Raw genomic sequence first — 27,108 nt, 5'->3', positions numbered from 1 at the left:
CACGCACCAGGGTTGCCCAATCCTCTGTCACTTTAAGGAGCCCTCCTCCACAGGAATGTACTAGTGACAGTGTTGCAAACAATGGACTGAGAAACCTATTCTTGTGTGACTTACCGGCCAGTGTTTGCAGACCCCAGGAGATTCAAGTAAGCATCCCAGCTGAACCCCTAAACATTTTTGAGGGCCCCTCCATTGCTGGTGCCTAATTCACCTTCACCTCTGGCATGCTGATTGGATGTGATAGTGCAATGCCTAGGAAGATAGCGCATTTCTTTTCTGTACCGTGCTCTTTACTGCTTGTAGAGATTTTTTTTTATAAAACCTTGTGTTCATTCAGATTTCTGCAAGTTAAACTTTCAATGTAAAGTTGTAAGTACACTGAGGTAAAAATGATTGATTGCGGGGGAAGGAAACTGATTTAGTAAGAGTCCCTAATCTTGTTGCTCTGTAGATTTTTTTTTTTTAAAAGCCCTAACCTGAATAGGATGAAGCTGATTGCATTATAAATTCCATCAAGGAAATGCTCACTTTTGCAATTTAAACCTTTTAATATGCCGACTCATCCCTGTGCCTCAGTTTCTTAGCCACTAGGGGATGTATGTGCATGTGAAGTCTAAGGTTACACTAGTCCTTCCATGGAAAAGAGTTTTTAGATGACCAGTGTAATCATATTTTGGTGTGTGTACTTGGAATTTCTGAAAGACCTGCAACCAAGAACTAGCAGTTGAATCTAAAAGCTCTTGATTAGAAGTATGACTGACCCAACCTGGGCTGGGGTTGAACTCAGGATCTTGAGCCTCTATTGCATGAACCAAAGGATTAATTCCACTAGCTGTCAGCTGTAGTAGACATTTATCCTCTTACGTGAACCAGGAGGGGGACGACAAAGACCTACCTGTTCCTAATATGATTTACATACACTTAAAGCATAGCAAAACTATTTCTCCACATGCTGCTCTCAGTAAGATATATGTCAACCTACCTCCACTCAGTTTCTATTTCACTCACCAGTTGCACCGTGCAGATTGACAGTTCCCTGATGCAGGGAACATAATCTTCGTTACTTGTTTTAGCAAAATGGGGCTTGACTGGGGTTCCTACATGCTGTATATAATAATCATATCATAATGGAATCTTAGTCTATTAATTCTAACTTGTGTTCCAAAGAAACTATTTTAAACCTTGCTGTGGTTTTGTTTGGTTTTTGTTTTGTTAAATTATTCTCTTATTATCTCTCTATATGGCGTGTGTGTGTGTAAGTGTAAGGGGCACACTAGTAAAGGTAGTGTCTCCAATAAAATTATTAGCTTGTGTGTGTTTAATCTTCACCAGAGATGCAGGAATGAAAACTGGCTGAGGAATTGATTAGAACAGCTCTAATACTTAGAAACATTTAATTTCCATTGTCTTAAGACACCCCCGCCCCCCTAGGTAACGAATCCCAAGTAGTAGTAGGCTAGTAGCGTTTTAATGGTTATGAAGTTACAGTGCAATAGTGAGAGCTGATGACACCCTGCATTTACAGAGAACTTCTTAATACCTATCGAAGTGCCTTACGAAGGTATTTCCGTTATCCCCATTCTATACCGGTTGAGACAGAAGCATGTAGAAGTAGAGTGACTTGTCCCGGCTTCTACAGCAAGTATGGTGGTAGAGTTCGGAGTAGAATTCAGGTCTTCTGTCACTCAGACTGGTGCCCTATCAGGTCCAGAGTGAAACATATATTCCAAATAAAAGCCAGCTTTGTAAACAATCCCCATAAGAATGGACCTGAGCCAGAGCAGCAGACCCTCCCTTCCTCAGTTATGATGGTTAGGGAAATTTGGAACAGATCCAGTTTTGATAGTTAGATTTGTAAACTCTTTGGGATAGAGTTTGTCTGCACTTCTGTACTGTGCCTGGCACAGGGGCCCCCGTATCTTTGTTGGTCCCTGTGCACTAATGTAATTAGCATGATTAATAATAATTAAAAAGCCAAATGTGGTTCCTTTTAAGTGGAGGTAGTTTCTCATTTTGTTAACAGCTACATAAGAACGGGCATATTGGGTCAAACCAATGGTCCTTCTAACCCAGTATCCTGTCTTCTGACAGTGGCTAGTGCCAGATGCTTCAGAGGGAATGAACAGAACAGGTAATCAAGTGATCCATCCTGTGTCATTCACGCTCAGTTTCTGACAACAGAAGCTAGGGATGCTCAGGGCATGCAGGTGCTCAGTCACTTGGTTCTCAGATCCATTCGGTACTCTTGGATGGGCACATCCAGTCCCAGGGGTTTGTTGGTCTTTAATGTATCCTTTGGCTTGGATCCACTTTTTCTCTTGCAGGTTTCCTGTTTCTGATACCTTTGAAGTATCTCATTTGTTTGTTTATATCTTTGTTCCTGTGACCCACAGAGCAGCTGGGACTTGCCCAAGATCACGCAATGAGTCAGAAGCAGAGTCAGGAATGGAATGGTGGTCTACTGACTCCCAGCCCAGTACCCCTATCTATTGTACAACAGTCTCCTAAAGAACACATGAATCCGGTGCATAATTTGACCTCAGAGTATTAGCATTTAAATGGGTCCACTCTCTAAAAGCAATGAGTCCAAGGAAGTGTTTGCTTTTGAATTGACTCCTTGTGGCCCAGGCGGCATATACTCCTGTTGCTAAATTAAGCACTAGAAAATAAGAACTTCAAGAATCCCAGCTTTAGCATCATCAGTTGCCTGTCTACTGCACTTGGGCAAAGCCTTGTTTTCCAAAACAAATGTAGGCCCTGCTTGACATGACGTGAATGTTGATTTACCTGGGGAAAGGGTCTGTTTCCCTTGATTTTAGTGATTTTTCTACTGTTCTTACAGTTCTCCTTTAGATTCATCCTAATCCAGTTCTGTAGCTTGTGCGAAACTGAGATGCTATAGCAACATTAAAGCCTTTTACTAGGGAGAGCTAGCGTTTTAAGTGATGAATAACAAGAGATCTGCATGGTTGCCTAAATAATGAGCCTAACTTAATCTGGTAGTCTGATAATTGAATATACAGTGATCAGCTAAATTGTCATTCTCTGTGTGTGGGAAAATAATCCTCCCATGTTTTCAGGGTGGCATAACTTAATAAAATTTCCACCCTTTATGGCTTGTCATTGGGCTGATGGTGAAACCGGTCAGGCTTGATCCTGGGCATGAACAAGTTAACCCACTTAGACCAAAAAACAGATTTAAAAGGTGACATACTAAACATGAATAGTATAGAAAAGAAAGATGCTGTTGTGGGGAAGGCATTGGACGAGGACTTGCGAGGTCCGGTTTTGATTCTTGGCTGTGTCACAGACTTGCTGTGTGACCATGGGCAAGTCACTAAGTCTCTCTGGGGATGTCTACGCAGTAGCTGGGAGCAAGCCGCCCAGCCTGGGTAGACAGACTCACGCTAGTGGGGGCTTGAGCTCTCAAGCCTAGCAGGTCCAGGGGGCTTGAGAGCCCAAGCTCCAGCCCAAGTAGCAGCATCAACACAGATATATTTAGCCCATTAGCTCGAGCCTGGCTAACATGGGTCTGTCTACTCGGGCTGGGAAGCTCACTTCAAGCTGCAGTGTAGACTTACCCTGAGGGTCTCATTTTCCCATCTATAAAATGAGGATAATAATGAGAGCTGTTCAGAAAGTGGATTTGTCCATCCTGCAAACAACTGAGGTTTGTTTTTGTTTTTTTGGTCCCTTTTGAAACTTTTCACAAAATGGAATTTCACAAAATTCTAACAAGCTTTGGGTCCATCAAAATGCTTTGTGTTTGTTGATTGCAATCCTTTTTAAATTTCTTCAGTATAAAATAAGTTCCAGGTGTCAGCCACATGGTCTGATGTGGGAAGTGCTGCGTAGAGCTGTGCCAATAATGGAGACTTCTGCCCCATCTGCTACATGGCAAATGCAGCCCAGCCATGCATAAAGGGTCCAATCCTGCTTCCATTGAAGGTGCTGGCAAAACTCCCAATGTCTTCAGTGGAAACAGGAATGGGCTCATTCCTAACTGTCGTGGTTGTTTTAAGTTCCAAGTGTAGTGGGTTGTGTGTGTGTGTGTGTGTGTGTGTGTGTTTTAAAGGTGGAAAATCCCTAATGAACGTACTCTTGTTTGTATTGCATTAGTATTGCATCCTAAGAGACCCAGTCATGGACCAAGGTGCTGTACAAACCCTGCCCCAAAGGGCTGACCCCTTTAAGTTAGATGAATAGAAACTTTTTTTTTTTTAAAAGGCAAACTCAGTGTCAAGTTATTTTTGGCTTTAAACACTTTACAGCCAAAAGCAAGGGGACTGTGGTAGCACAGGAGACTCAGATGGCAAAACTGTTCCATCGAGTTTTATTGCCCCAAGTCAATCCAGTAGCATGAATAGTGAAAAAATAGCTTGGTAGTTTGAGCACAGGACTGGGAGCCAGGAGCTCCTGGTAGCCAAATCTAGCTCTTCCACAGGCTGCCGGTGTAAGCATGGGCAAGGACTTAACCTTGCTGTGTAATAACATTTTTTTAAATCTGCAGAACGGGATTATGTGATTTAGTCAACTTTGTGACAAGATAACCCTCTCCAGGCTGCAGCACCTTTATCAGACCCTGGCTAGTTGCATGGCTGCTTGAAGCAGAGACTGAAAGGAAAGGGATGTTGGGTCAGAAGGGTGTTGCCTCTCTCTCTTCCTGGCTGGCTGAAGCAGGGAAAGCCGATGGTAATTATTACCTTGTGTATTCAGTTGATTTGCTTTTGTTTTGTGGATAATAAAACAAGCGCTGAGGAAAAGGCCTTAAAATGAATTCAGGTTTGGAGCTTTATTTCCCTTCTCTGGCCAATGAAACTGCCCGCCCTCTTATGCTTGCACAGATTATAAACTCTTGGGGTCAGGGTCTGTCTGTCTGTCTCCACGCTGCAGCTGGGACAACGCCTTCCCTGTGTGGGTAGACAGTGCGCTAAAAATAGCAGTGTGGCCATGGGTGCCTTAGACTAGCTGCCCAAGGACAAATCTGCCTACCCCCACTTGCCCCCGGTACGTCCTTGGGTAGCTAGCCCAAGCTGCGGCCTGTGCTGCCATAGCCACACTGCTACTTTTAGCACCTGCTAACCCTAGCATGTGTCTGTTTGCCCGTGCTGGGAAGCACCCTCCTAGCAGCTGTGTAGTCATACTCTGTATGTGTGTGTGTTTGTACAGCACCTAGCACAATGGATCTACTCCTTGATTTGGGGCTACTGTAGCACAAATAATCCTCTCCGATACTGTAGTGTGAAAACTGCTGCAGGGTGCAGACTTTTTAAATGGTGACCACTCGTGTTGGTACTGCTATTAAAAAACAAAAAATGGAGGGAAACTATAGCTGGCTGGGAAAGGGATACGAGTTTGTTGAAAAACTTTTGTCCCCCATCCTCAGGGATCCTATTCAGGAGGATTTACCTGTTCCAACTGCTGGCCTTGGTGAAACTCTCTCATTTCTGATTTAGGAGGCAGATATGGGGCATGAAACACTAGAGGGCACCAATGTGGGATGCACCAACAGGATGCATGATGCCAAGTTGTTCTGGAGATCTGGTGGTTTCAAATTTGGTCAAGCTGGGACTTTGTTCCCATTCACCAATATGTATGTCAATGCGGTGTCTGTGCCCACAGTTAGTCTGGGTCCCCTAAAATATGTTACCGCCTTGGCTCATGAAGCTGTATCCTGATATGAGAGCACATGGTAGAAGATGTAATTATGCACCGATCGGTTGCAGGGTGGTGATAGAATAAGCATTTGCCAACTGAAGGGAAGATGGTACTGCCTGCAAAGCTATTTAGACACCAGTTTGCCCAATGCCATTTGTGTTATTGGGTCATGTTTCACATTGCACAAATAAGAGAGAGTACTTTGACCGGGAGTGGGTCAATGCCTATTCTGGACCCAGAACAGGCATCCTGACGTTTCATCTCTAATAACTGGGGACTGGTCTTGGAGGGTGAGGGAATTGATGCCTTGAGTGGCCCCATCCTTTGTCTGGAGGAGAATGTGGTTAAAATGGAATAATGTGATTGTGATAATGGATGATTTGAGCATATCTGTGCTCTGTATCCACTAAACTGTGAGATCATGGATTTTATGTATTGTTATCAAAATACCTTATCGAAAGCTTTTGCTTTCAAATTCATCTCTCTCTCACTCTCACTCCCCAAGTACTTCACGCCAAGGGACTGGACAGGAAAAGCAACAGCTGCAAACAAAACCCAAGTGCCAAGAAATCACAACAACAAAAAATAAAGCTAAAGTGCAATGTCCCATGTAATGGAATCGCACAGCATCAGTGCACCTCTTCTCCTTCCCTTGTGGATGCACAGGGGTAGCGCGCATTTGATCCATCTGCCCACGTGCGCTTCTATTCATGGACTGAATTGATTGGCTCATTCTCCACTGGAATTGTCTAGTGGCTGCAGGATGCAGTAGATTGGAGTGGAGGCCATGGAGCAGGCTGCTCCAGGGCTGAGTCAGGGTCTAGAGTCTGGGCTGGCATGCTCTGCTAGCCATCATGTGGCCCCAACAGTTTCCTCTGCTGCTGGTGGTCCTGGTCCCTCATTGTCCAGCTGTGCGTGATGTAGGCCGCTGCCGTCTTTTTCTTCAGCATGGCATGTGCTGCAGCCGGGTTGTGCTGGTCCTGCTCCAGTGTCTCCCTCTGCACTTTCATGAACTGGTGCCAACTTGCTGGCAAAGTCCTGCACTCCTGCAGCAGCTCATCCAGGTGCCTCTTTCTTTTCTTCTGGAAGTTCAGGAACTTCTTGCAGAAGGCCCTGAAAAGCAGCGAAATAGCACATTATTCTTCTGTCAAGAGGATGGGAAAAATTTATTCCTTTTAACTTTTTGCCACACCGCAACTTTGATCTTCTTGACATGCATTCTCCATCTGAAGAAAAGGAGGACTTGTGGCACCTTAGAGACTAACCAATTTATTTGAGCATAAGCTTTCGTGAGCTACAGCTCACTTCATCCATAAGTACTCCTTTTCTTTTTGCGAATACAGACTAACACAGCTGTTACTCTGAAATCATTCTCCATCTGCTGAATCCCTGGGTTCCTGCCCACCAAGATCATGGCCAGTGCTTATGTATAATATATAGGCCTTTGTCACATTGGACATTTGGGAGTACAGGCCAGGGACCGTTTTTAGTAATGATGGCCTTAAGTATTTCAGGCTGCAGTGGCACTGGAATAAGACCCATTCCTTTTGCATACATGGGTCATTCCTTAAGACTTAATGCCTAGGTTGTGACAGTTTTGCTCACTTGCAGGTGCAAACTCACTGACTTAGAGCTTGTGATTTAGCTTTGTTATGTTGTTAGTCTGTGGGCCTGCTTGTTTGAATAAGAGGGTCACAGTCTGGCATGTATCCTAGCCAGACAGGGCTTGACTCATCTCTCTGGATTCCATTCATTTTACAATCCTGAATACCTTTTAAGCTGAGAGTTTTCAAAATTTCCAAAGGGATTTGAAATTAAAAATTGCAAAATGAAATGAAAAATCTCCACCTGTAAATTTTCTTTGCAATCCTCCCTGAGGAGGCTTCAGCCCAAAGGGGATTTCAGATTTTCAATATGCTAGATCAGCTGAGATTTTTCATTTCATTCAGGGTATGTCTAGGGGGGTGACTTGTATTTGAAGGGCAAGTGGCTTTATAAGACCTTTTGCAAAGGGTAGATTCAGATATCTGAATACTGAGGTGCATAAAGTCCAAAGGGATTAGAAAGTCAGGAGCAAAACAAATTCAAATGGCCTAAGTGAAATCTGCAGTCTCTCCCTGTAAAGCAGCACAACGTGTGAGTAATTATGCAGTACCAGCTTTGAGAAATCCCGGGGTTAAGAGTGTGGATATTTAAAATATTTTGGGAAGCTCTCAGCAGTTTAGTTGATGCACATTGGCTGCATGGTAGGAAGAGGGGTTTTTCAGGCTGCTATAATCTACTTGGATATGGAGCAATGATGGTGTTTCTCCCTCTGTCCCGCCACCTCACCTTGCCCATAGTCAGGACCAGTCTAGCATTTGCTTGTTTGCTTGAAAACTAGCATTGGGACACTGTGTGCAAACATCAGTCATCCTGCTGTAGTTCTTAAGCCTTTCAGTCTTTACAAATGTATGCTGCACATCCAGGTCCATTTTAAGCACATCTGAGCATTCTGTGAACCTGTCTAAGACACACACAGTCTTTCTCTCTTTATGGAGGTTGTGTTCCGCCCCCCCTCCCCCCCCCCCCAAAAAAAGCTTTTTCTCTTGCTGCTCTGAAGAGCTTTCCCATTTATACCCTTTCTAGCACTCACAGTTCTACCCTTACTGATGAATCCCTGCAGTTTCCTCAGTATGCATCCAATGAAGTGAGCTGTAGCTCACGAAAGCTCATGCTCAAATAAATTGGTTAGTCTCTAAAGTGCCACAAGTACTCCTTTTCTTTTTGTGAATACAGACTAACACGGCTGTTACTCTGAAACCTTTGTTCAGACAGTAATTCTACTCTCACCCAGGTCCTACACACCTTCGCTGTTCCTAAGTTGAGATCTTCAAAGCGGCCTAGTGGATTTGGATGGCAGTTGGGCATTCAAATCCTTTAGGCATCTTTGAAAATATCCACCATAGAGCTTGAGGCATTTGTTCTAATTACTTAAAATTTCTTTTCTTTCACAACTGCTTTGGTGGCACTAATGAAGCAAAAGCGTTTCTTAAAATCTCTAGTCACTGTATATAACGGTATGGTCACCAACAGTCATCTCCATTCCTTCCTTCATACCAAGCTCTGCACTGGCCTTTCCTTTCACACGTTGAACCATAGCTTCTAGTTAAGTCTCTGTGTTGTGCCAGGAATGCAGGTACTGGTGCGACAGGAGCTCAACAATGTAGGGTTAGAAGGAATGGGTTAGCTGCATATGAAGGCAGCAGGTTTGCACCATGTACCTGCTGCACCATTGCATCGGCTGATGATGTAAGCAGCATTAAGCTGTGCCATTTGATCCTGCCTTGGGCTCTGGCCCAGTGCAGAAGGACATGTGCAAGCCGAGGCTAGCATGGGCCAGAGATGGGTTTGTGCTTCCATTTGTTCTCCCTTAGCCCTGTCTGGGTAATATTATCTTCGCTAATGGGCACAGAATATGCCTAACATTTAAAAGACATGCTTCGCTCTGTGCCAACATGTGGGTCTTTCTGTGATCCCCAGCAGTTTTTCAAAAATATACCACACCTAGTCATGGTAATGGCCTAATTGTTTTTGTATGTGTTTAGCTTTGTATGGAATTTTGCATCTGCCTGTCAAGGCCCTTAATTCTGCTTCTTCACTTGGGGCCAAGGATGTTGGTGCCTAGCTGCAGGAGGTATAAGTTGTCTGAGCAATATGGAAAAGAAAGGATGGCCTTGTGGGTAAGGTGTTGGACTGGTACTCTACTCTAGGATCAGCTCCTAGCTTGACCAGATTCTCTCTGCGACCTTGGACAAGTCACCTCATTTCTTTGTTTCTGAATTCCCCACCTGTGCAATGGAGCGGATAATACTTTCTTGATTCCACCTTTTGTCTATCTTATCTGTTTAGTGTCTGATCCAGAGCCCAGACATTTTGAAGTCAATGGCAAAACTCCCACGGACTTCCCTGGGCTTTGGATCAGTTCTTAATACTTAATGTTAGGTGAAGCACCCAACTCTGCCTGATTCCCAGTCTGGTGAGCTATCCAGGCTGTTACTCTCCCATGCAGTCAGTTCGGGAAGGGCAGAGATCAACCTTCCCCGACCCATGTCTCATGTCTGCCTTTTGGAGAAAGAGGGACGAGAACCCAGCTGTTGTTCGAGGACCGGGCAGAGTCTGAGGAAGAGTTGCCAGCGGTAGGTGCTGCTTCTGCAGAACAGCACCATCGAGCAAAGAAGATGCTCTTCTTTTAGCCACTGATCAACGCTGCTAGGGGCTTCCTCCTTCCCATGCTGGCAGCTCAGCTCTCAAAACTGCACATGCTCCAGCTGGAGTAGGCGCTGCCAAAGGGAGTTGTCCATTGCTGCTGCTCATGCAAAATACCTGCTGCCTCTTGTGCTGTTCTGTCAAAGCTTCCTTCGATAATTAGTGTCTTGGAACATAGCCAAGGGGAATGATGATTAGAAAGACATCCTTCCTCCATGAGATCAGATGTCAGTTCTGCCCTCTGAGAAAAGATCCATTTCCCCTCTAGTGCACAGGTCAGAAGCCCTTAACACTTAGTAGTTGCGATTTGTTCTTCCCATGACATATGGCGCAACCCTGAAAAGTAGCTTGTTTCAAAACTCTTCGTTGTAATGACTTTGACATTCCTTTTTGAGTGGGGCAAAGGGGTCTTGTTCCTGTAGACCACGTTGGTGAAGAACTGAGTGGAAGCCTGAAGAAGCCAACAATGTGATTTACATTCTGAATGGCTGGAATTTTGTTACATCCCCACGGCTTCAGCAGTCAATCAAAGCTCTGTCAGCTTTCTAGACAAATTTGTAAGAGTTGTGCCTTTCTTCCTTGCCAAAGAGCCTTGAGAATGAAAGGCACGCACGTGTTCCCTGAGTATTCTATCACTTTGATGCGTGCTGGGATGCAGTGTGCATGTCCGTTGATGACTCCTGTCAGCTTCCAGACCCTGAGATTTACGGCTTGTGGTCTTATCGGAGACCCATTTAGAATCACACCGTGACTTGTTTCTTATTTGACTCATGTTTGTAAGTTTTGCATGTATAGCTTAAGGATAAGATTTCTCAAAGCTGATGAGGGGATTTAGACACCCTCTTCCCATTTAATGAGACTTGGGCATACAAATCTCTCAGCTGGCTTTGAAAACCTAAGTTTAAGTTGCAGCTTTTCCAGCTACCTGTTTGCATTGCCCATGTATCAGCCTCTCCTTTGTCATGTATTTCCAGGGTGCAGCTTTAAAAATGCGTTGTCAGAAAATAACACCCTGTCTCCTCTTGCAATCTGAAAATGAATTGTATCTGTTTCTGATCAGAGGAACAATAACAGGTATCAAAAGTGGAAGGGGGACCTAGGCAACCCACGTCGAGAAACTTTGGTCTACATTTATATGCAGTATCTGATTTCTATCCTTTTGCTTTTTTCAATCAAAATCCTGTTTAACTTTGTCCCAGTGAGCTATTATCGATTACACTGGAGGTAAATATGCTGTAGCTTCCTTATGAGAGAACTGTATGGAAAAGGGAAGGATGATCTTGTGGCTGAGGTGTTACTCGGATCTAGGATCATCAACTCCTAGCTTGACCAGATTGTGCTTGGGACCTTGGACAAGTCCCCTCATTTCTTTGTTCCTGAGTTTCCCATCTGTAAAATGGAGTTGATAATACTTTCTTGCTTCCAGTCTTTTGTCTGCCTTATGCGTTTAGTGTCTGAGCCAGAGCCCATTGAAATCAGTGGTAAAACTCCCACTGACTTCCCTGGGCTTTGGATCAGGCCCCTAAACTAGAAGTTGTTTTGGGGAAGGGACTGTATGTACGTATCTTTATAGTGCCTAGCACAATGCGGCCCTGATTTCAGCTGAGACTAGAATATAAATAGTAATGATAGGTGAGTAAAAACACAGTAGGAATGGAGGTGCTTTGAAACCGACTTGTCTGTTTAGCCAAAACCCCATTTTTATACAGACTTAAATATTGTCCAAAGCCGCCTTTTGAAATTGGAGTTGACCTGCATGCACTTTATAGGCCTATAGAAACAGCAGTTGGAATGGATTGAAGTGAAATTCACATTAGAGCATAAACAGTTCAATTACCGGTGGCAGAATAGTTTTGACACTCTAATCTCTTATATCTGCTGTCTTAAAAAGGCTATAATTAGGTGCCCTTTGGATGTAAATTACTGTCTATTTCAGCTTGTGCTGCCCCTCTGTGGGGGCTCAGGTCCAACAAAATATCTAATTTCTTGCATTTTATTTGGGAAGAGAGTCATCCGTTTGAAATGAGTCATAGAGAAAGAAACACTGAAACCATCACCTTTTAAGAGGATTGGTTCACAAATTTCCCTGAGGTTTTAGTTCTTTAGTCTGAGCTAAAGACCTGAGTGTGGGATCCCATAATGATAGAACGTGAGAAATGATTCCTTTAAAGAAAAAAAGAAAGAAAAAACTTTAAGATTTGGAGGAAAAATGCTGTGTCTCTGATTTAAAGTAAGGGGGAAGTGTCAGAAAATGTGGCTATCTATCTTATTGACAGTTTGTTTTGGCTACTCAAGACGTATTGGTTACTGATCCTACATAAGAATGGCCATACTGGGCAAGACCAATGGTCCATCTAGCCCAGTATCCTGTCTTCCGACAGTGGCCAGTGCCAGATGCTTCAGAAGGAATGAACTGAACATGGCAATTGTTGTGTGATCCATCCCCGTCGTCTGCTCCCATCGTCTGGCAGTCAGAGTCTTAAGGACACACAGAGCATAGTGTTGCCTCAACGACCTCTTGGCTAATAGTCCTACGTGGACCTATCCTCCATGAAATTATCTAATTCTTTTTTTAACCCTTCAGCCATCACAGCATACCCTGGCAACAAGTTCCATAGGTTGACTGTGCATTGTGTGAAGAAGTGCTTCCTTATGTATGTTTTTAAACCTGCTGCCTATTAATTTCATTGGGTGGCCCCTGGTTCTTGTGTTATGAGAAGGAGTAAATAACTCTTCCTTTTTTACTTTCTCCACACCAGTCATGATTTTATAGACCTCTATCATATCCCCCCACCCCCCTTAGTCATCTCTTCCCCAAGCTGAGCAGTCCCAGACTTTTTAATCTCTCCTCCTATGGAAGCTGTTCCATTGCCCTAATCATTCTTGTTGCCCTTTTCTGTACCTTTTCCATTTCTAATATATCTTTTTGGAGATGGGTTGACCAGAACTGCATGCAGTATTCAAGTCGTGGGCATACCATGGATTTATATAGCGGCAGTATGATATTTACTGTCTTATTATCTATCCCTTTCTTAGTGGCTTCTAATATTGTTAGCTTTTTTGACTGCCACTGCACATTGAGCAGATGTTTTCAGAGAACCGTAGGACTGGAAGGCACCTCGAGAGGTCATCTAGTCCAGTCCCCTGCACTTATGGAAGGACTAAGTATTATCTAGGCCATCCCTGACAGGTGTTTGTCTAAACTGCTCTTAAAAATCTCCAATTATGGGGATTCCTCAGCCTCCCTAGGCAATTTATTTTGGTCCTTAATTGCCCTGACAGTTAGGTTGGACATTAGGAAAAACTTCCTAACACCCTGCCTCCTCACCCCCCACTGCAATTTAAGCCTATTGCTGCTTGTCCTATCCTCAGAGGTTAAGGAGAACAATTTTTCTCCCTCCTCCTTGTAACAACCTTGAAAACTGTTATCATGGCCCCTCTCACTCTTCTCTTCTCCAGACTAAACAAACTCATTTTTTTTCAAACTTCTCTTCTCCAGACTGAAAAAATTGGGTTTGTTTTAATCTTCCCTCATAGGTCATGTTTTCTAGACTTTTAATCATTTTTGTTGCTCTTCTCTGGACTTTTTCTCCAATTTGTCCACAACTTTCCTGAAATATGGTGCCCAGAACTGGACACAATACTCCAGTTGAGGCCTAATCAGTGTGGAGTAGAGCAGAAGAATTGCATCTTGTATCTTGCTTACAACATTCCTGCTAATACATCTCAGAATGATATCTGACTTCACCAGATGGCCTAGGTTTCCCAAATTCACAGGGTCTCTAACTCAGCCCGTTACAGAGGGAGGTCTGAACTGTTTACTTCACTCAGGCTTTGGCTCAAGCTCCTCTCCAGAGGAAAGTGACTTGCATTCTGTCCATCTGTGCCCTGGAGTTGCATCAGTAAGCAGGGCAGAACTTCCCCAGTGACTTTAGTTTGTATGTAATCTTGAAACTGAAGCTATACAGCTTCCTTTCTGGTGGCTCTATCACAAGTGCTTGTGCAAGTCAGAGGTTGTGTTTGTGTCCATTTTCCCGGTTGAGGGTAAGGGCCCATGTGCATCCTGGAGATGAATGCATGCCTTCCTTGACTGAGTTGCTACTCCAGGAATAAGGGCTGCTAGGAAGAGAAGGGGTCCAGCTAACTAAGAAGGCTAGGCTCACCTCCTGTGGAGGTGGGGAGAGGGGAAGAAATACTAGCAGTTAGGAAGTCTTAAGTGCTTTATTTACTGTATCAATGAATCATAGCAAATGAATGATCATCCTAATCAAGAATGAGTCCTCAATGAATCATACTCTATTGGGGTGAATGAATAATTGGGCAATTATTCAAGTGGATGCTCGACAAAATATGGAGGAAAGATTCAGCATCGAGTGAGCAAAGAATTGCACTGATTGAGTAGGGCTTTTTGGCCTATCTAGTTGTCATGGCTTCAAATGCAGCCATCACTTGTGGACTGTAGCACCCTTTTTAGTTCCCTTACCCACCCTCTCTGTGATGAAGGTCCCAATCTCAGAATTATTTTTAAACACTTGACGTAGCACTTACTCATTGATTTCAATTGGTCTGCAGAATTATTGTATATGTGTTTGCTTTGGAGTAGCACCCTGGAGCCCTAATCATGGTCCAGGGCCCTGTTGTGCTAGGTTCTGTACAATCACAGAACAAAAACACAGTCCCTGCCCCAAACATCTTACAATCTAAGTAGTTTCCTCCCCTCCCCAGGGCTTTCATAATGTGAGGATATATTATATAATAGTAATGTCTGCACTTTGGGCTATCAGGTCTTTGAGATGATCACTGTAACCCCAAAACTTAAAGAATGGGGGTGAAGGCAACAAGCCACACTCAGTGGTAGGAATACATTCTTCATGGTAAGTTTCCAAAAATCTGAAATGCATTGTAAGCATATTCTATTTATTTTTGTCTGACTGGTATCATAATGATCAAACTCAATTGCCATTAATTACAATGGAGGAGGAGGATGCACGGGTACTGTATATTCACGAGTGTGTGTCTCAAAGCAGCCGCTTGAGACCATTTTGTTATAAAGTGCCCTTTTCAGCAGATACTCCTCTTCAGTGTATCGCATTTTAACTGGTAAACCATGTCTTCATTTTCTTGATAGACTTCATTATATTTCTTGAGTATACTTCATTGTGTTATCTTTAAAGCTGGAAATAACTCTCCCATCATAGTGACACTGACTCAAAAACATGAGGCTTTTAAAATAATTTTAGACGGTTACACAGATTTAAATTGAAAAAAAAATAATGCAAAGAAAGCTCTTTCCTTTGTGCACCATATACACAGAAAAATAGGCAATGGATCAATAACTGACATAAACACTTCCTAAATACCATCACCTCAGTGGCAGGAGCCATATTTCTTGGGCTTTTGCGAGCATGTAGCCTCTCTAAGGAGACTCAAACATGACTTCTCTAACAGTGTAGACCCTGCATTATGTGTACCCTGCAGGGATTGAAGTGCAATCATCCGTATTCTATAATTACTCTGAGTGGGGTGGCCTTGGAGCTGTGCGTCATTCAAAGAGGAAGGCTGTTCTCTGCTTTGTGAAGATGAGTACACTTGTAGCATCTAACAAATTTAATAATAGATATCAGCCAGGCAGGCCCTCACTTATGGTAATTTGCAGCTGACTAACGTGGTGCTGTCTAGTCCTGGGGCAGTGGGAAGATGCTAATAAGTCAGTAGAGGTGGGTGAAACAATGCCATCCAAACACACTTCTTGTGACGCTGGTTATGCACTCTAGGATTTTGTAGGGTTCTCTAAAGATTCTTGCATTCACCTTTACAACTAAACATGTTCTTGCTCTGCTTTTTAGCCCCACCTCCCTTTGGTAGAAAGCAGCTCCAGTAATGTGTTGTAGCTCATGATACATATGTCATCAGGAGAAACCTGAATAATGACCATGCTCAGAGAGGCACTTGAGCAAGTGAGGTCTCATCTCCCATGCCTTCCGGCCCAGTGCAGTAAAACACTTTAACCTCTGCTTAACTGTAGGCTTTCAAGTGCAGGGTGTGGATACATGTGTGTTTGAAAACTGGGACCCCCTCTTTAACTGAGACAAGGAGAAGTGGAGTCATTAGGGACACTGAGGTCTTGCACACATGAGAAAATTGTACCAATTTAACTAAGTCTGGTCAGAAGCTTATTTGGTTAAGTTAGCAGTTCTCAAACTGTGGCTTGGGACCCCAGAGTGGGTTGCAACCCTGTTTTAATGGGGTTGCCAGGGCTGGCATTAGAGTGGCTAGGACCTGGGGCCAAAGACTGAGCCCCACAGCCTGCGGATCAGTCTTCAGCTTCAGGTTACAGGCCCTCTGCCTGGAATGAAGCCCTTTGGCTTTGGCCCCCACACCCGAGGCAGTGGGGCTCGGGCTCTGGCTTCCCCACTCCTGGGACAGCGAGGGTCAGGCAGGCTCAGGCTTTGGTCCTTCTTCCTGGGGTCATGTAGTAATCTTTGTTGTCCGAAGGGGGTCACAGTGCAATGAAGTTTGAGAACCCCTGAGTTAAACTGATGCAACCTCCTTGTGTGGACGCTCTCTTATTTCAGTTTGAGTGTCCGCACCAGGGTGCTGCACTGAGGGAAGGAAGGTCTTGTGGTTAAGGCACTGACCTGGGCCGTGGGACACCTGCGTTTACTGCCCTGCTCTGCCACAGATGTTGTGTGACGCTGGGTGGGTCACATGGGGTATGTCTACACTGAAATCAGGAGATGTGATTGCAGAACATGCAGACGTACCTAGGCTAGCTTTAACCTAGCTTGATCGACGCTAGCTCAAGTAACCGTAGCAGTGAAGCTGTGGTGGCATCCCAGGTTTTGATCAAAGCTAGTTTGGGTATGTCTACACATGCTGTAATCACACCTCCTGATTGCGATGTAGACCTACCCTAAGTCTCTCTCTGCCTCAGTTCCTTCGCTGTAAAAATGGGGATAATAGCACTTCTTTACTTCATAGCGGTGTTGTGAGGATAAATGCATTGAAGATTGTGAGGGCCATGAAAGAAACTAAGATAGTTTCTGAATAAAAATATTCACAGTTCTCTGAAAACATCTACTTAATGTGCAGTGGTAGTCAAAAAAGCTAACAGAGCGTTAGGAATCAGTAGAAAAGGGATAGATAAGAAGACAGAAAATGTAATGACACTATAGAAATCCACTGTATGCCCACATATTGTCTACTGCATGCAGTTCTGTTAGCCCATCTCAAAGATATATTAGAAATGGAAAAGGTACAGAAAAGGACAAAAAAATCATTTGGGGTAATGAATAACTTCTGCAGGAAGAGAGATTAAAAGGACTGGGACTGTTCAGTTGAGAAAAGAGATGACGAAGTGTGGATATGACAGAGGAATATAAAATCATAAATAGTGTGGAGAAAGTGAATAGGGATTTATGCCTTCACATGACACACGAACTAGGGGTCACCCAATGAAATTAATAGGCACAAAAGGAAGTACTCCTTCATACAACACACAGCTAACCTATGGAACTTGGTGCCAGGGGATGTTGTGATGGCCAGGTTCAAAAAAAGAATTTGATAAGTTCATGGAGGATAGGTCCATCAATGGCTATTAGACCAGATGATCGGGATTGCAGTCCCATGGTCTGGGTATCCCTGAACCTCTGACTGAAAGTAGCTGGGGCTGGATGACAGGAGATGGGTCACTTGATAATTGCTCTGCTCTATTCACTCCCTCGGAGGCATCTGTTGCCGGCCCCTTCGGAAGACGGGATACTGGGCTAGATGGACCGTTTGTCTGACCCAGTATGGCCATTCTTATGTTCAAAATCTGAATGATGCAGTGGAAAACTGCAAATTATTCTTAGATTTTTTTTAAAAAAGCCCTTTACACCACAGACATGAATAATTTTTCACTGCTCCAGTTGCTAGAATTCCTGTTCCACATTCCATTGAAGGATTTCTAGGAGGGCTGTAACTGAGGATGTACAAAGCTGAATGACTTGTATCCAAGGGAAAAGAAGAGCTTTAGCAAGGTGAGCTGAAAGTAAAATTTGTGAACAGCATCTGTTGCAAAACAATTAACCAGAAAAACTGTTTTTTCCTTTTAGAAAATTGCTATCTGAAAATGCAAATTAGCCCTTGAAATTCTGTTGGAGGCTCCATAATTTGAAAACGTAAATTAACATTTTGTGATATTAGGAGCTACGATGGCAACATAGAGGAGTCTAAAAGAGACAAGCTTAGCGGGGAGAAAAAATAGCATGGTTGCTAATTATATGTAGCATATAATTGCAGGGGTTTTCAGTGCTGAAATCACCATGGTGGCTGTCAGTTTTGATATAATGGGAAAGAAGCGTTTTTGTTTACCAAGGCATTGTGTAAGTGGAGTCCACATTAAATGCAATAGAGATGCACTAATGCTTACTGACTACTGGGAGACACATTGCATTATGGAATTTTGCAAATTAGCAAGTGTGGTGAAATGTATTACAGTCATGCTGTCGTCACATGACTGACTGGATAGGGCACTAGACTGTGAGTTAGAAGACCTGGGGTCTGTTCCTCGCTCTGCCTATTGATTTGGTGTATGATCTTGGTCAGGTCACTTAACCTGTTCCCCTACCTGTCAAATGGAGTTTCCTTCTCCTTTCTAAAGTTCTGAAAAATGCTACCTATTCTTAATGGTCACTAAGATCTCAGTCCTGGAGTTGCTTCATATCAATTGCATTGTGTTATACTGCCATCTACCCAACAGTCCCTTTGATGGCTGTTTCTACTAAGTTTCAATGTAATGCTTTCTTGTGCACAGGAATCATGATTAAATTTCCCTTTTAGTACAGTATCACTGTATCTTAGGGCTGCTCCTAAGCCCATAGGAGTCAATGGACCTCTTTCCACTGACTGTAATGGGCTTTAGATCAGGTTCTTCATATTTTTCATTCCTTGCAACAGGAGAACAACTCTCAGGCCACTACTGATAAATATGTGATCCTGGCACCATCAGTCCCAAAAGCCTCTACCCTGGTTGGGGATGGATGCTTGACCTCACAGACTTGATGGGAATATGTCGTTCCTGAGGTAGAAAGTTCACCCATGGTGTCCTTAGTCTGAATAAGAAGGATAGAACTAAGAACTGGTGTCTGTACAGTAGACTTTGGTTTGCATGTTGGTAATGTACTTCAGCTTTGACCAGGTAGAATCCTCAGTAGGATTTGAGAGTATAAGAGAGGCAAAATGGGCAAACTGAGTGTGGTGGCCACCATCGGGAATTGAACCAACGGCCCCAGGGCTAGATGCATGAGTCTCTACAATATAAGCTAAAGAACTAGACCGTGTAGCTAGAAGCTGTAATGGACGCTTATTCTCTGTGGGTCAGGCACAGAGTGAGATATGTAATACATGCTGACCAGTGTATTTGCAGGAGTATACAGAACCTGATCCTGAGTGGGCCCAAATGTCCTCAACTCCCAGTGAAGCCTATGGACATTCAGAGGAGCATACAGTGTCTTGCAGAATTGGGTCCTGGCTGCTCATTCCTCATTTACAGAGCTCTTAAATTAATCTGGAATCACGATTCCGTAAAGCAAGGTACTTCCCGACAGACATTACAAATAGACCTTCTCTCTAGTGTAACTCCATTGTGTTTGGTAGAGTTACAACAGGGATGCATTTTACTAGACTAGTCTGTCTTCATGAAAATGAAGTGTGGTTGAAAGTGGTCTACAAAACAGACCTCTATTTTGATCTCTAGACGATAGATAGATCGATGCCAATAGATGGTGCTCAAGATTATGCACTAAGAAAAGGAGTACTTGTGGCACCTTAGAGACTAACCAATTTATTTGAGCATGAGCTTTCGTGAGCTATAGCTCACTTCATCGGATGCATACCGTGGAAACTGCAGCAGACTTTATATACACACAGAGAATATGATGCACTGGCGTTCCTGGGTAGAGCTCCGTGAAATTTTTTGGCTGAAACACGTTTTTCTGTAAAAAATGCACATGTGGTGACACTTAAACATTTTGTGAATTCAGGATGATTTTTTTTCCCAAATTGTTCACTTCAGAGGAGGGGGAAAGCCTGAAAAACTGAAATGTGTTTTTAATTTTGACATTTTCAAAACAAAGTGTTTTCAGTTTTTTCAGGTTGAAATGACTTCTTGCTTCAAAATTTCCTTTAATTTAATTTTTAAAAAGAATCCAAAACCATTTAAAAAAGAATCTAAACCCACATAACCTGATGCACCTCACTCGTATGCATGACCATTCCTTTTGAAGACTGATTGTGTAAAGTTGTGTGTCTAAAGCAGGTACCAATCAGACAAAGTAAACATGGGCTCTGGAATATGTAGCCTATGATATCATTACTGCGGCAGTTTACACAACTGAAGGGACTTTGTCAACTAGTTTAAGGCCAAATGTTTAGATTTGGTTTAACAAAAACTGTTGGAACATGATTAGAAATATTGTGGTGTGCGTGTGTAGGTGTGATTTGATAAGTACAATAACTTTAAATAGATATTTCCATAAAATTTTGTGAACCCATACTATATTATGTTAGTGCCCAGGAACTGGGAAATGAAACCTGCTAGAAAACCAAATGTCTAACTGATTGGACAGCATTAGGTGTTGCTGAAGTTTTTTGCCTGAAAAATTTTACAGTGAAAAATATAGTTCCACTGAAATTCTATTCAGCTGAAACAGCTTTGGTTTTCATGAAATTTTTCAATTTCAATTTTTCAACAAAACTGAAATGAAACTAAATGATTTTTTAAATCCATTTAATTTTTTTAATGAAAAAATGGTCATCAATTTTTTTCTTTAAATGTTTGTATTCCTTTATCTACCCGCTCTCGTTTTTCCTGGCCACTTCTTTTTCTGTGGGAAAAGTGAGTAAAAGTGGTGGGGAAAACAGATTATTTCCCTCCCTTATACACTTATTTTAAAAAAAAAAATGTAACTTTTTTGGTCGGGGACAGCATTCTTATTTTTTTTGCCATATCAGCTCTGATATGAGTATCACTCATAGAGATGAGTGAAATGCAGAAATATAAACAAGTAAAGGGAGTGGAAATAAATGAAAGTGTATGGATCTTAAAATTCAATAATTTTTATTCTTTTAAAATGTTTAATACATTTGAATGTACTAAAAAAGATGGATTCCACCCAGTGCAGAAGGCCAGCTTAAGTTATATGCATCACAGCTTAAGTGGAGCCGAGACCGTGTACTGTTCCACTGCACAGTGAGGAATTTCACCCTTAGTGGGTGACTATCAGTTTCTTTGTGTGATCAGAACGCCCCCAGTGGAATTGTAATGACACCTGGGAGAACTTTCCCTTTTATCATAAGGAGAGAAAATCCTTTAGGTATGAAAATCATGCCTCCAAGTTCAGGTAGGGAGTCAGACTTACCATCCTAAGTTCTTTGGGACAGCAAAACCCCATGGGCTATCTAACTTCTAGTGAACCCTAGTGATAAGCTTGGCAGTATCTAGAATAATTGCAAGTGAAGTGAAGGTGAGTCGCTGAGCCAGGAGAGTTGAGAAACAGCAGGAAACTGATGATTTAATTGTTTTGCGAATCCGAATTAGGTTACTGCAGTGCTTGGAAGAAAGAAATGACGTGACTAGTTAAGATAGATGAGCAAGAGTAATGCCTCCGTGTCCTTGTCTATCCATCCCAGCAGGTGTTTTATGGCCTCCAGAGTAAGGAAGCAAGGGAACTTTGATGAATAATTCAAAGGGCACACATGGTTTTGCATTAATTAGAAGCGACCTGCTTTTTTTAAGAAAACTAAAATTGAAAGAGTATTCTGAAGATTTGAAAGATGCTTTTTGTTGTTTCTGGCTCTTCTTAGATTGTTGCAATCTGACCAAGACAAGGATCATAAAATGAGATGATCTGTATTCATGCTGACCATTCAAGATCCAGAAGGCAGTAGTCAATGAAGATGTGTAGTTTGACTACAGAGCTCCTTAGATTTCATGGCTTGAACAAGAGTAGAGTTGGTGTGGAGAGGGCTAGGAACATCAGACAAACCAAATGCCTGCCCCTGCCTACAAGTTTCTGGCAAGCTGAGATACTAAGAATACATTTTTATTTTCACCCTTTTGCTGCTGAAGGTCTGAAGCTTTGAAAGGCTTCTTGCGTGAAGATCAAAATCCTGCTTCTTGCAGTCTGTTGTTCTGATGGCAGCCATTCCCTAGGTACTGTGTGGCAGAATTTACCAGAATTCCTAGAGGGAATGCATGGGAAGGAGCAAACTCCTTATGGTTTGAGAATAAACTGAGTGGGTCAGTTTTATTTATTTTTGTTTTAAATTGGATTTTACACTCAGCAATCTATTGAGCATTGCTTGATCTTTTCTAAGAGGCAAAGGGCCAAGTTTTCATCTGGCATAAACTGGCCTAGTTCCACCGAAGTCACTGACTTATACCAGCTGAGGAGCTAACCCATGCTGTTTGACACTAACTCACTGGTGAGATGCAAACAGTAGTGAAGACTGCTTTCAGGAACTACTGCTGTGAGGCTAGGTTGGACAAATGTCCCTTCTGATTAGTGACTGTCTGGTAATTGCTGACTGTTTTCCTGATTCATTTCAAAGCCAGAAAAAAATCTGAGGCATCGCCATAGGGACAGCCGAAACCAATTCGCAAAAAGAAAAGGAGTACTTGTGGCACCTTAGAGACTAACCAATTTATTTGAGCATAAGCTTTCGTGCATGCATCCGATGAAGTGAGCTGTAGCATGTCCCTGGGGAAGGGATCTCTGTGCGCTGCTGCCCCGCCCTGAGCACCGATGGGAGCTGTGGGGGTGATGCCTGCGGTGCCCCAGGCCCCCCCACCTAGGAGCCACTGCCAGAGGGGTGTGCCGGTTGCTTTCAGGAGCTGCCTGAAGTAATTGCTGATCCCCCTCCTGGACCCCTGCCCCAGCCCAGAGCCCGCACCTCTCCCGCACGCAAACTCCATCCCAGAGCCTGCACCCCCTCCTGAACCCCAATCCCCTGCCCCAGCCTGGTGAAAGTGAGTGAAGGTGGGGGACAGCGAGCAATGCGGGGGATGGGAGAAGGGACGGGCGTGGTCTCAGGGAAGGGGTAGGGCAAAGGTCTTTGGATTTGCACGATTAGACAGTTGGCAACCCTACCGGGGGGCATGTGTAAACCCTAGCCCGTGCCGGAAGAGTGCGCCCAGCAGCTCACTGGGCACCAGCCAGCGCAGCACCACCCAGGTGGACCACGGGCGTGGCTTGTGCGTGCGTGGGGGCCCATTGACTGTTCTGTCCCGGGGCCCGGAATTGCTCTCAGTGGGCCTGATCCTGTCCATTCACTTTGCTAGACTCTGAATTGGGCCCTGAATGCTTCTTGTAATGGCAACAATAATGCATCTTTCTTGGGGAAAATGACACCGTTTTTTGACCAGCTTGGCCACTAGAAGTCTGGCAAATGGGTGTTTCTGTGTTGCTCCTGGCAGCTGACACAACTCATAGAGAGCAAGGCAGCTAAGTAAATGCCAGATGGCGTCCCCTTTTCCTTTTTCCCTCTGCAGCATGATAGCAAGAGATTGCAGCTGCAGCTGCTGAATTATCTCCAGTAAAGATTACAGCAGAAATCAATCAGTGGAGGGGCTTCCTGTTTGAAAGCTTATGCCCACTAGTTCTGTTTGCCTTTTAATCCGCAACTTTCCTTGGTTTGTATCAATTCCTCCCTACCACCTTGAGCCTGATGAAAGCTGTATGTTTTCCGTGCTTAATCGGTTCTTTAACAATTAGTGTCTTCCTTCACCCCACCCCAAATGTTCTTTCTGTTATGCTAAGCCTCTCTGGCCTGTTGCTCTGATACAGTCTGATGGCTACGCTCCCCTTGGCTCTCGAAATCCCTCCATTCTGCCATGTGAACCTCTGGTCCTTGTGTTCTGCCACATAGATCTGCCTCTCCTCCTTGCACAGAGCTGCTCAGAATGAAGAATTTTAATCTGGGCACTCAGGAATTTTTTCTTAATATATCCTCCTTTGGGGGCTTCCCCATCCCTTCTCTGGACTGTTCTTCACCATTTTCCTCTTTCTTCCATGCCCATTTAAATGGTTTGCTTTAATGCCCCTTGGCCTCTTTCCCGCCATCCTCTCCTATTTCTTTGGACTTTTAAAAATAAATATTGCCCTCCCTTTTCTCTCTCAGTTCTTCCCAGTGAAATGGTTTCTCCAGCTTAATTAAAATCAGAGTCTGTTTCTTCGGTCTCTCTCTCTTTTTTTTAAAAGGTCTTTTGCAGCTGATTAATTTCCATGAATTAATAGGCAGTGGCGGATGTGTGTTTTGGTGCTTGGAAATGATGCCAGCCTGGGTTCTGTGTGATTAAAAAAAATAATCTGTCATTTTGCCATTGTTTATAACTTTATGAATGTAAACATCATATTTTGCCTTAAATTTTTATTGAATATCTGCAACAGATGAATGAAATCACCCTTTCTCCTCCCCTGCCCCGCTGCCTCCTTAATAATTAGAAAATAGTGAAACCTCCTTGACAGAGTGCATCACTGATTGATGCTTTTGTCCGCCTCAGAATATTTAATATAATTGCCATGACTAGGAGTTGAAAGGGCCAGTTATCAGCAGTAAAATGGATGCTGTACGTGACTTGTTCTCATTCTATCTACAGACCTGTATCTCACCAGCAATATCTGCCAGCCAGCAGACTGTAACTTTTTTTTTTTTTTTTGGCAGGAGACATTACTCAGCACAGGACCTGTTTCACAGCTGCAAGTCATATATTTAAGATAGCACAATCAATCTAAAAACCTGGATGAATTAAATGTATTAAAAACAATACCAGGAATTTTCTGGCTTGGATTGATCATTTCAATGTGAAAGCCTAAGACAACAGGTAAAAATTTTAAAGGTGCCTAAGTACCATGGGGCTTAGGCTCCTGAGTCACATAGGTGCTCTTGAAAATTCTGCCCTAAATCTTAAACATTTTAAATATAGTTTGAGGCAGAGTGGTTTAGTGGATAGAGCGCTACACTGGGACTGACTTCTGTTCTACATTCCTGTTGGGTGACCTTCAACAAATCGCTTGAACTCTCTCTGTCTCATTTCCCACATCTGTTAAGTGAGGAGAGTGACGCTACCTCTCTCCTTTTGTGACCGTGCTTTAAGATCTCCTTATGAAAAGTGCTGTATGAGAGCTAGGTGGTGGCATTATTAAGTTCATTTCCAGATGAGTGGTTCTCCAAGCATAGGGCACTGATTTAGGAAGATGAAAAATTGATCATGTTCCAGAGGAATAAAGAATGCAAGTGCACGAAGAACAGGTCATGAACCTCCTGCTGCATCCCATCTCTGGCTCTTTTTTTATTTTTGCTATTTAATTCCTGAATGCTATGGCCTATATGTGTTGTTTTTTTTCCCCCCCTTCCTAAAAGCGATTAGGAATTGTGGATGTTCAAGTTTATATGTATCTAATTTGGTGACACCATAAAAGAGGCCTGATTTTCAGGACTTGAGTGCTCAGCATGTTCTGAAAATGGGACACCTTTTTAAGATGGGCACCCAACACCATGGCACTTTTAAGAACGTATACCTGTGTATCTTTTTAGTTTACCTGTTGCTAAATATAGATATAACCTGAAATACCGCCTTGCTTGCTGCCTCCATGGTCTCTCACTTTATTACCTACATTTTAATTATCTGTTTGCAGATCAGTGTGATATTCATTGGTTGCACCACCACTTCTGTCTGAGCTGATTTTTGACTATTGATTTTCCATCATTCAATTATTACCCATGGAGTGCCACAAAGGCACAGGGGGGACTGTGATAGCTCTTTCCTTGCCATCCTTAACTACTGTTTTCAGTGCAGCGACACAGCCCCAGCAAAGATGGAAGAGCTATTCCATTGAAAAACTGTTCCTGTGCGGGTTTCTTTCCAGTATTGACATTTTTGAGTGCTGTAATTAGATAGCAGCGCATACTGCAGATTATTGATTTGGTATAAAACTGTTCCCAACGATCATTGTTGAACTTTAGATACTAAAAGCAATAACACATTAACCTTCATCTATCAAATACCTTTATTTCTATGTAGAACGCTTTAGTTAATTGGTTTGCTCTTGTTCCTTAACTAACGCTCCTCTATAAACAATATAAGAAAAAAACATTTTCCTAAAGAGAAACAATTGTGGGGTTTTTTTGTTTTTTGTTTTTAAACTAGGAAAAGCTATGGTTCTTTACTGCTTATGGTGGTCAGTTTTCAAGCAGAGGAAGGATGGTCCAGTGGTTAGGCACTAGCCTCAGATTTGGAAGACTTGGGCTCAAGTCCCTGCTCTTGTGTGCTTGGGCAATCCACTTAGACTCTCTGTGCCTTAGTTTCACATCTGTAAAATGGGGCTATTAGCGCTACTCTGCCTCAGGATTGTGTGGATAAATCCATTCAAGATGTATGGCTCATATATGCAGCTCGCATTGCCATAAGATGTTGCTGGTACTGAACTGTAGGTCTGATGTATGTATTTCAATGGGAGAAGCTTGTCTCACAAGCAGATATAGCAAACTACCCAGGCAGCTAATATTTTAAATGATCACTTGGACTCTAAGGCCCTGGATGTTTTGCAGGATATTGTGTTTCAGTGCAAAATTGCTAGGCTGGATTCAGTGTTTTAGAAAAGGCCATTGGCAGCTGGTAGTGACTTTTGGCTTCCTTCACGCAAGTCCGATCATTTCTGCGAACAGCACCGAGTGATTTCTTGAATGGAACATTGATTTCGTTGTGTTGCCAGGAGGCTTCATTGAGAAAATGTTCTATATTTAGCTCAGTTCAGTTAGGCTTTCCTTTTGCACAAAGAGCAAAGCTGTGTAGTTCTCAGTCTTGGACGACTTTTCATTTCAGATTCAGAAAACAACAGAAGAAGAACCAGCACAGAATTTCCAGGAAAGTGGCAGGGATGCAGAGCGGAATTCTGCTGCTGAACTGACGGACCAGATTCCCCATTCCTTGTGCCAGTGCAGTTACACTAGCTGCACTGGCAAAAAGGAACAGAGCATCAGGCCCTCAATTTAACGGCGTTTCACCAGTGGGAAAGAGATGCTAAATAGGACCCTCCTGCAGATATCTGCTGCCTCTCATAAAGGATGTGGGACAACTCCTACATTTTAAGGTGAAGTACACCGAAAACAGACTCTCTTCTGTTTTCAGTTTCATAGCTGCCCCTTGAAGTCCATACT

The 27,108-nt window shown here is 43.1% G+C and overlaps 1 protein-coding gene across 10 annotated transcripts in view; it reads left to right on the top strand.

Moving 5' to 3' along the window:
* The window catches only part of PITPNM3 (PITPNM family member 3), a 346,570-nt gene that overhangs the window by 53,572 nt on the left and 265,890 nt on the right, over positions 1-27,108 (top strand). The window contains exon 2 of one of the 10 annotated variants that reach the window (XM_048823831.2): positions 24,613-24,772. The exons of the other annotated variants lie outside the window; for them this stretch is intronic. The gene's annotated coding sequence lies outside the window, so the exon portion shown is untranslated. The remainder of the gene's footprint in view (positions 1-24,612; positions 24,773-27,108) is intronic. 10 annotated transcript variants of the gene reach the window in all.

Source organism: Caretta caretta, chromosome 17 (genome assembly GCF_965140235.1).
Source record: "Caretta caretta isolate rCarCar2 chromosome 17, rCarCar1.hap1, whole genome shotgun sequence".
Classification (NCBI taxonomy): Eukaryota; Metazoa; Chordata; order Testudines; family Cheloniidae; genus Caretta; species Caretta caretta.
The sequence above is the reverse complement of the archived record's forward strand: the minus strand, read 5'-3'. Positions and strand labels throughout refer to the sequence as shown.